The sequence below is a fragment of the Olea europaea genome, unplaced genomic scaffold (assembly GCF_002742605.1).
Source record: "Olea europaea var. sylvestris unplaced genomic scaffold, O_europaea_v1 scaffold74, whole genome shotgun sequence".
Lineage (NCBI taxonomy): Eukaryota > Viridiplantae > Streptophyta > Magnoliopsida > Lamiales > Oleaceae > Olea > Olea europaea.
In genome coordinates, this window is record NW_019265805.1 from 26,929 (window position 1) to 35,325 (window position 8,397).

The window sequence follows — 8,397 nt, forward strand, 5'->3', positions numbered from 1 at the left end:
GGCGAGCCGCTCGTGGGCTCGGCTCGAGCCCCCTAATGTAAAGTGACCAAAACAGTCACTTTTTTTAGTGATCGTTTGGTCACTGAATTTTTTCATTGACCAAAGCAGTCACTAAAATATTTTTTTTTAATTTTTTCCCCCCGTTCTACTATAAATACCCCTTCCCCCAAAGATTTTTTTCATATCAATTGCTACTCCAAGTCTCCAACTCTCTTTTATTATATCAATTATCGAGTTTTTACTCTCTTGTGCTGCAAAATATACAATATCAATTCAATTTTTACAATTTATTAGTTACAATTTCCATTCATCCAATTCTCAATTCTCACAATCTCACTATATTTATATTCGTCTAGTTAAGATTTCATCATAAACAATCAAACAAATGGATCAACGCTCATTTGTTGAAAACTTGTTCGATACAGGATGTGGGCCACATCATGGCGAATCGCCTAGGATGCCGCAAAGCCAATTTTCAAATGAATTTGCCGGTCTAAATGACCTGCCGATACCTGAAGATGTTCACATTCATGGTCAGGGAAGGTACAATTCAATTGATTTGGATGATATAAACGTTCCCGAAATGAAACATGAGGATGAAGATGTTGAATTAAACATCCCAAATGCTAGGTGAAAGTGAAAGGCTAAAAAACAAGTAAAATGTTGGGGATCACTTTAAGTTGATTTCAACAGGAAAAGTCATCGATGACCTTGCAGAATCTAAATCAATATGTAAATACTGCCAACAAAGATTGACATGGCAAAAAGGAATTGGTACCATCCATATCAACCGCCACTACAAAGCATGTGCGCCAGACATGGACTTCTTCCAGCAGGTTAAACACAATTGCAAGTTGGCAGTTCGGGTGCCGGTTCTACAACGTCACCACTATCCACGTGGGTATATTCAGAGGACAATACTCGAACTGGAATAATGAAATTTGTTGCCACCACTAAGTTGCCTCTAACTATTGCAGACAATCAACACTTTTTTTCGTACGTGAAAGAATATCTACAGCCGAGATACGTTGGGGTAAGTCAAAACACTTTTTGTGCCGATACAATAAATTATTTCAATAATTTAAAATAACAATTAATTATGTATTTGCAACAATATGGAGGTGTTATATCTTTAACTTCTGATATATGGGAAGAGGTTAATAAAAGAGCATATATAACTACAACGCACACTATATAGACCCACTTTGGTGCATGCATAAGAAAATTATTGCTTTTAAAATTATTGAGTTTCCTCACAATGCTAATAATATATATAATGCTATTATCAGTATTGTTAGATAGTATCATTGCGAGACTAAAATTCGATTTTTTTTACTTTTGATAATGCTAGTGTTAATAAGGTAATCGTTGATAAATTGTGTAGGACACTTCAACCTGATTTTGGTAGGTATTTGTTTCATATTCGTTGTGTGTGTCATATCTTGAATTTAATTGTGCAAGATGATTTAAAACATATAAAGGATGAGCTTCAAAAGATTAGGAATACATTAGTATATATTACGATCTCTCCTAATAGAAAACAAGCATTTGCAGATTTTTATGCCGAACTAGGGGTAACGACTGCTAAATATTTGTTAGCGACGTAAGTCATAGATGGAACTCTACTTGCTATTAAAGTCATGTGAAGGTTTCGAAAATTTAATAATTGACTTTTATAACAATAGACACGTTAGAAGTGATGAGGATGGTATGTTAAATGAATTCGATTGAATTTTGGCTATGAAAGTTAAACGATTTTTGAGATCCTTTTATGAGATCACAAAGATTTTATCCGGCATTTATTATCCCATAAGCTGTATGGTGCTTGAACGCTTTTATATAATTACAAGAACATTCCATAGATATAAAAATGATCCTGTTTTTAATGAAATTATAATTGATATGGAATTAAAGTTTAGAAAATATTGGGAAGAGCTGCCTATGTTATTTTCTTTAGCATGTGCAATGGACCCCCGATATAATATTTCAGGAACTAAATACGTAATTGATCAAATCAATAAAATTTTAATACTTAATACACCTATCACCTATAAGAATTTAGAGCAAACATTATGTAGAATGTATGATTGCTATGCGGAAAGAATGGGTGCGAATGTTAGTCGGGTACCCTCTGCACCTACTCCTTCTGCTGAAATTGAAGAAGATGCCGAAATAATGAATTTATTTCAATGCATTAATACATTGAGATATGATACAACTGTAATGTATTTATCTAGTGTCATGTCGTCTACATTTGCATCTCATCAAACATCGGCCGAAACTCCAAATGCGATGCCTGCCAAATTAATTGATTACTTCAATCATAATATGCCAACGACAGAACAATTAAAAAAAGTTCAAGAGAAATAATTGAATTCTGGCGAAAGTATGAAAGATATTGGCCAATTGTTTCTACAATTGCGAAAGATCTGCTGACACCTCTGGTCAGCACTTTTGCTTCGGAGTCTGCTTTTAGTGCAGGTAAAAAGGTTTTAACCGATGTTAGGAGCCGACTGAAAGAAGATGTTTTGGAAGCGTTAATGTGCGTGAAGGATTGACAGAACGCTCATTTTTGACTATAAGATAAATACGCTGAAATTACATGTCGTCATGTAAGTGATATTTGATTTAATTATATTAATCAAAATTTCTTTATTTTTTAATCGTTAAATTTAATTTTCTTTAAAAAAATTGTACACGTTACAACAAGTTGTTCGTTATAATTTTTAACTCCGCTTACTTAAAATTAATGTAGTCAGTCCCAAGCCCGGATAAAGGAGAAGGGTTTACATTTTATCTACTTTAAAAAGAAATCGAAAAAATATATTCTTCGTAAATGTATTTCAAAAAATAATTCGTCTTCATTATATAAATATTTTATACTTTATAAAACGTATTACAATATGATATAAAGAAAAAATAATAATAAATTATTTTCGTTAAATTATTTGTATTTTTAAACACTTTTTTTTTAAAAGTGTTTTATATTATTTCATTTATTTGTAAAACTCTTTCAAAAAAAAAATTTGGACGAGCCCACGAGCCGAGCCCAAGCTCGGCTCGTTGAAAACGAGCCACAAGCGAGAGCCGAGCTCGTGAGATTAAGGGTGCCGACTCGACCCATTGCCACCACTACATTTTCCCCCATTTTTCAACATTTTCAACCCATAAGTTAGAGACATTTTCTGCAACTGATGAAGTCGTGTGTCAGACGACAATAATGCCACCACAACCGTTGGAAATAGATTTACAATTTCACCCTTCTTCTCAACTTGCCAATTCCTAATTCAAAACTATTAAAAGGGCAGTATTGTAATTGGTGTTGGCAATGATAGTATTATTTTATTGTAAATTCCACATCCAAATGACAAACTGGACGGTTCAATGAAGTAATAGACACGTTGATCTATCAATATCCAATTGGACGAACGGTGAAAACTGGAACAGAGAAAAAGACAGTAAAGCTTTATAGTTTGAACAATAGAGCCGATAAATGGGAAGTTGCATACTCACTTTATTCAGTGATTGTCTAGAACTGCTTTCAAACGTATACTCTTAATTTAACTAGTATACAACAGATTTTGGGTCATCTGCTTCAACTTACATCTGGCAATGGATCTTTTTGCCATAGCATTACCAAGAAAACCCTTTAGCCCGACCCAATGTGAGTGACCATTGGAGTTGTGCATGGAAGACATCACTCGCCTTTCATATCAAACTTGTGATAATTAAATCATGTGCAATAATATCGGGTGCGACATAGAGTTGAGTAATTCCCAACCTATATTCTCTGTTTCTTGACCAATATTTTTCTACGTATCCTAGGACAAAAAGGACATTCCAAAATTAGATGGATCAAAACCGCCAACCAAAAAACAAATCTTGATTCACTTTGTGCCCATAAAGAATAATAATAATCTTCAGCAGCAAGTATACAAATTGCCAGTATATCCATTACTTAAGGCTACGCAACATAAAAATTTATTTAGATGATTACCATATTATTTAAATTAAACATCACAAATTCATTGTGATAGATAATATAGGATTCAAAAGTGGAGATGATTATCTTACCAGTTCATAGCACCAACTCTATTTTATTATTGGCCTCTTAGTGCAGCTCACGACAGAATTCTACAAGTGCAAGATTCAATTTAATTTGAACTTTTTGTCTCCTTTCAATCACTTTAGCATCTTCAATACTACACAATCAAGAATCAATAGATACTATACAAAATGGAAAGTGCTACGTGTACATAATTGTCTATATAACGGTGTTCATAATTACACGTGGCATTGGATCCAACTTTTAATTCAAATCTCACACTTGCACATCAACAACCAAATGAATGTCCCATCACATTGTGGACACTATTATGTGCAATAATTATGTACAAGTTGAATTTTCCATACAAAATATGCTAACCCACCAATTAAGCGAGTTGCCTCTTAAAACCACAACAACGCCAAAAATGGACCTCCAAATGAGTACATGGAGTCGCACAAACTGGTGTCCTCAATGGGAAAAATATTGGAAACATGTAGAAATTGAAGCCAACCAAAAGAAAGCAATTATCTCAAGGACAATATATGACTTCAATACATCACTCCAATGTAATTTCTTTCATGGTCTGTCGAGACCAAGGGAGATCGAGATCGAGTGGCATGTAGGTCACATCGCTGCTACTACAGGACCCTCGATGGCGGTGGGAGCATCGAGGCCAAATCTTGGCCCAGGTTGGTCCGTCGAGACCAAGGGGCACCGAGGCAAAATCTTAGCCCAAGTGGGTCCTTCGAGACTAATGGGGGTCGAGATTGAGTGGCATGTAGGTCACAACGCTGCTGCTACCGGGGCCTCGATGGTGGTGGGAGTACCAAGGCTAGATTTTGGCCCAATTTTCAGTCTAAAACTGAGATCAAGGGGGATCGAGATGGAGTGGCATGTAGGTCCATCGTAGCTGGAATGTTTTAACGACTATGGCTTAAGGCCAAATCGGTATATATTTCATTCTATTTTTTAATAAATAGCATACAACAAGATTTTTTTTTATCATATTTTAAATAATAAATAATTACGAAAAGTACATTCTCCTCGTCTCAAAGCATAGAACAAAATATTTGAAGTAAATCATCGTCAATGAAAAGATGTACTAATTAATGAAAAATTGAAGATAAGAATTTGACCCCAAAAAAATTAAAAAAATGATTGCTATAAAGCGAAGTACAATTAAAATGTAATGTAACGAATAAAAATTGTAGTACCAATATAAATTGACATCCTTTGATAGAGACAAAAAAATAAAATAAAAAATCTGAAAAATATTTTTTTGCTCGGATTACATTGGCTATATGCTAACAGAAATGTAATACAAAAGAGGTAAATAACAAAAATTACTTCAAAACATTATTGTTCATTTAATTACTGATTCAAAGCTCCAAATTTGCATTTGGCCTAAACTTGCCGAATATGCTCCATCTCCTGTGATTCTAAGTCTGGTTCCTCGTCGATATTTATTGTTGTAGTCATATATATGTTAAGAACGGGAATTGTTGGCAACAGAAGTTGAACACTCTACTTAAAACTCCTTCACGTGCTAGAGATACAAGCAGTGCATAAGGAGAGCAGCATAATTATGGGGTAGATATACCAAAAGACATCTTGTGGGAAGAATACTGAGCCTAAGAAACATACCAATTGGAAAACTGAGTAATTCTCGACTTGAATGCGTTTGTATCCCATATCAACTTGAGGTGTCAATGGGATTCAATGGAAATGAAGGAGAAGAGAAAAAAAAAAAAAAAGCTAGTGAGAAGCCAAAACTTGATCCAACTGAAGTTCTCAATTACTATACCAAATGGATCCAACTGTAGTTTTCGATTACTCCTATTCGTTGTAAACATATAGAAATCATATACAGCCATGCCTTGGGAATGAAATCATGGCTGTATATGATTTCTATATGTTTACAACGAATAGGAGTAATCGAAAATGTAGTTTTCGATTACTCCTATTCGTTGTAAACATATAGAAATCATATACAGCCATGCCTTGGGAATGAAATCCATTTGGTATAGTAATTGAGAACTTCAGTTGGATCAAGTTTTGGCTTCTCACTAGCTTTTTCTTTCTCTTCTCCTTCATCTCCATTGAATCCCACTGACACCTCAAGTTGATATGGGATACATACGCATTCAAGTCAAGAATTACCCAATTTCCCTATTGGTTTGTTTCCTGGCCTCAGTATTCTTCCCACAAGATCTCTTTTGTTATATCTACCCCATAATTATGCTGCTCTCCTTATGCACTGCTTGTATCTCTAGCACGTGGAGGAGTTTTAAGCAGAGTATTCAACTTCTGCTGCCAACAATTCCCGTTCTTAACATATATATGACTACAACAATAAATATTGACGAGGAACCAGACTTAGAATCGCAGGAGATGGAGCATATTCGACAAGTTTAGGCCAAATGCAAATCTGGAGCTTTGAATCAGTAATTAAATGAACAATAATGTTTTGAAGAAGTTTCTGTTATTTGCCTATTTTGTATTACATTTCTGTTAGCATATAGCCAATGGAATCCTGGCAAAAAAATGTGTTGCAGATTTTCAAATTTTTTATTTTTATTTTTTTGTCTCTATCAAGAGAGAAACTTGGGTGGGGCGTGGTGGTGCGACCGTCCAACCCCAAGGTGCCACCTCTGCGGATGAACCACACACCTCGGGGGTGTGTGGTGGCCCACCCGTCGAGGTGGCGCACATTGATAGGACAGTCGCATCACGTGATGTCAATTTATATTGGTACTACAATTTTTATTCGTTTCACTACATTTTAATTGTACTTCCCGTTATAACAATCATTTTTTTAATTTTTTTGTCAAATTCTTGTCTTCAATTTTTCATTAATTAATACATCGTTTCATTAATGATGATTTACCGCAAATATTTTTTTGGACGACTTTTGCGGCGATTTTCAGATCGAATCTCTTGAAGTTCTGAGGAGATTTTGAGTGTAATTGAAGAGGACATTGTGGACTTTCCAACATTATCAAAATTTCACAGTATCAACGGTCGAAAGTGACTGAAAAGTTACCGCAAAAGCAGCCCAAAAAACTGAAAATGTCGTTTTAAACTTCAGTGATCGTTTCTACAAATTTTTAAACTTCAATGACCATTTCTGAAAGTTTTTAAATTTCAGTGACCATTTCTGAAAGCGCCCCGAAACTTAAGTGACCGTTACTGAAAGTATTAAACTTCAGTGACCATTTTGTAATTTTCGCATAAGTTCAATAACCGTTTTTGAAATTAATCCGAAAAGGTTTGCATGTAGAGTTTCATGTTTCTTAAAAAGTACAAATGAATCTCACGTAAAACAATTTAAAAAATTCTAATAAAAGAAAAATATTTTATCTTCTCAATTAACCCACCTACTCCTACACCCATCCCCTACATTCCACCACCACTACAAAATTAATCAAAGAGATAATTAAAAGTATAATAAAAGCAAAATAATAATAATAATAATAATAATAATAATAATAATAATAATAATAATAATAATAAAATTTATGGCCCCATTTGACCCCCCCCCCCAATTAATTTTAATTATAATGGGGGAAATAATGTTTTTTTGAAAAATGTATTTTGACTGGCAATTGGCATGCAAGAGTGGTTAACTAATGGACTTGTAATTTCGACAACTGAGTTCTGCAAGGTCAATAAAAAGCGATAGATAGAACATTTATTTTTGTCTGCATTTAGCATCACGAGCTCAATTACCTAGAATTGCATCCACTTTACACCTGTTAGAATGTGGAAGTGGAATTGTCTAGAAATTAAATAAAAAAATTTAATTCAATAAACAAGATCGTTTATGTAACATCCCTAAAATATTTTTAAGGAAAAAAATTATTATCTATTCTATATATTATATTTGATTATTTTGAAAATGAAAGACTCGGATGATATTTTAAATTATTATATTTTTTAGGCAAATAATTGGATTTTGATAGAGTGATGATAAGTATATTAATATTATACTCGTTGGAGAGCTCGTATTTAATTATGTATTTTAGGCTCAAGAAAAAGTTAATTCTAATAAGTTTGGTTCAAGATATTAAAGTTTGTAGAAGTTGTTATTTAATTGGAATTAGAATTTACCAACTTTTAAAAGGGGTAGCCACGTGTGCTCTTCTATAGAGATGAGGTGGTGGATATGCAATAGTAGTTAATTGTTATTTAATCACATTTTGATGATGATTAATGTAAATTGATAATTATAATCCTATTTTGATATAATTCAACTCCGGATATTTTTACTAAATTAAATTAAAATATTAGTCCTCACGTTTATATTACCCGCATTGCATGAGTGGATAAGGTGATTGGGATACTTCTAA

The 8,397-nt window shown here is 33.7% G+C and overlaps 1 protein-coding gene across 3 annotated transcripts in view; it reads right to left on the reverse strand.

The window, feature by feature from the left end:
• Nucleotides 1–404: 404 nt before the first annotated feature.
• LOC111390997 overlaps nucleotides 405–8,397 on the reverse strand; it is a 17,055-nt gene continuing 9,062 nt past the window's right edge. Inside the window, exon 3 of one of the 3 annotated variants that reach the window (XR_002702041.1) lies at nucleotides 405–1,012. The gene's annotated coding sequence lies outside the window, so the exon portion shown is untranslated. Of the gene's footprint in view, nucleotides 1,013–2,114; nucleotides 2,297–3,308; nucleotides 3,822–8,397 lie in introns of those variants that run through there. The other 2 variants (XR_002702040.1, XR_002702039.1) reach the window with 2 other exon arrangements.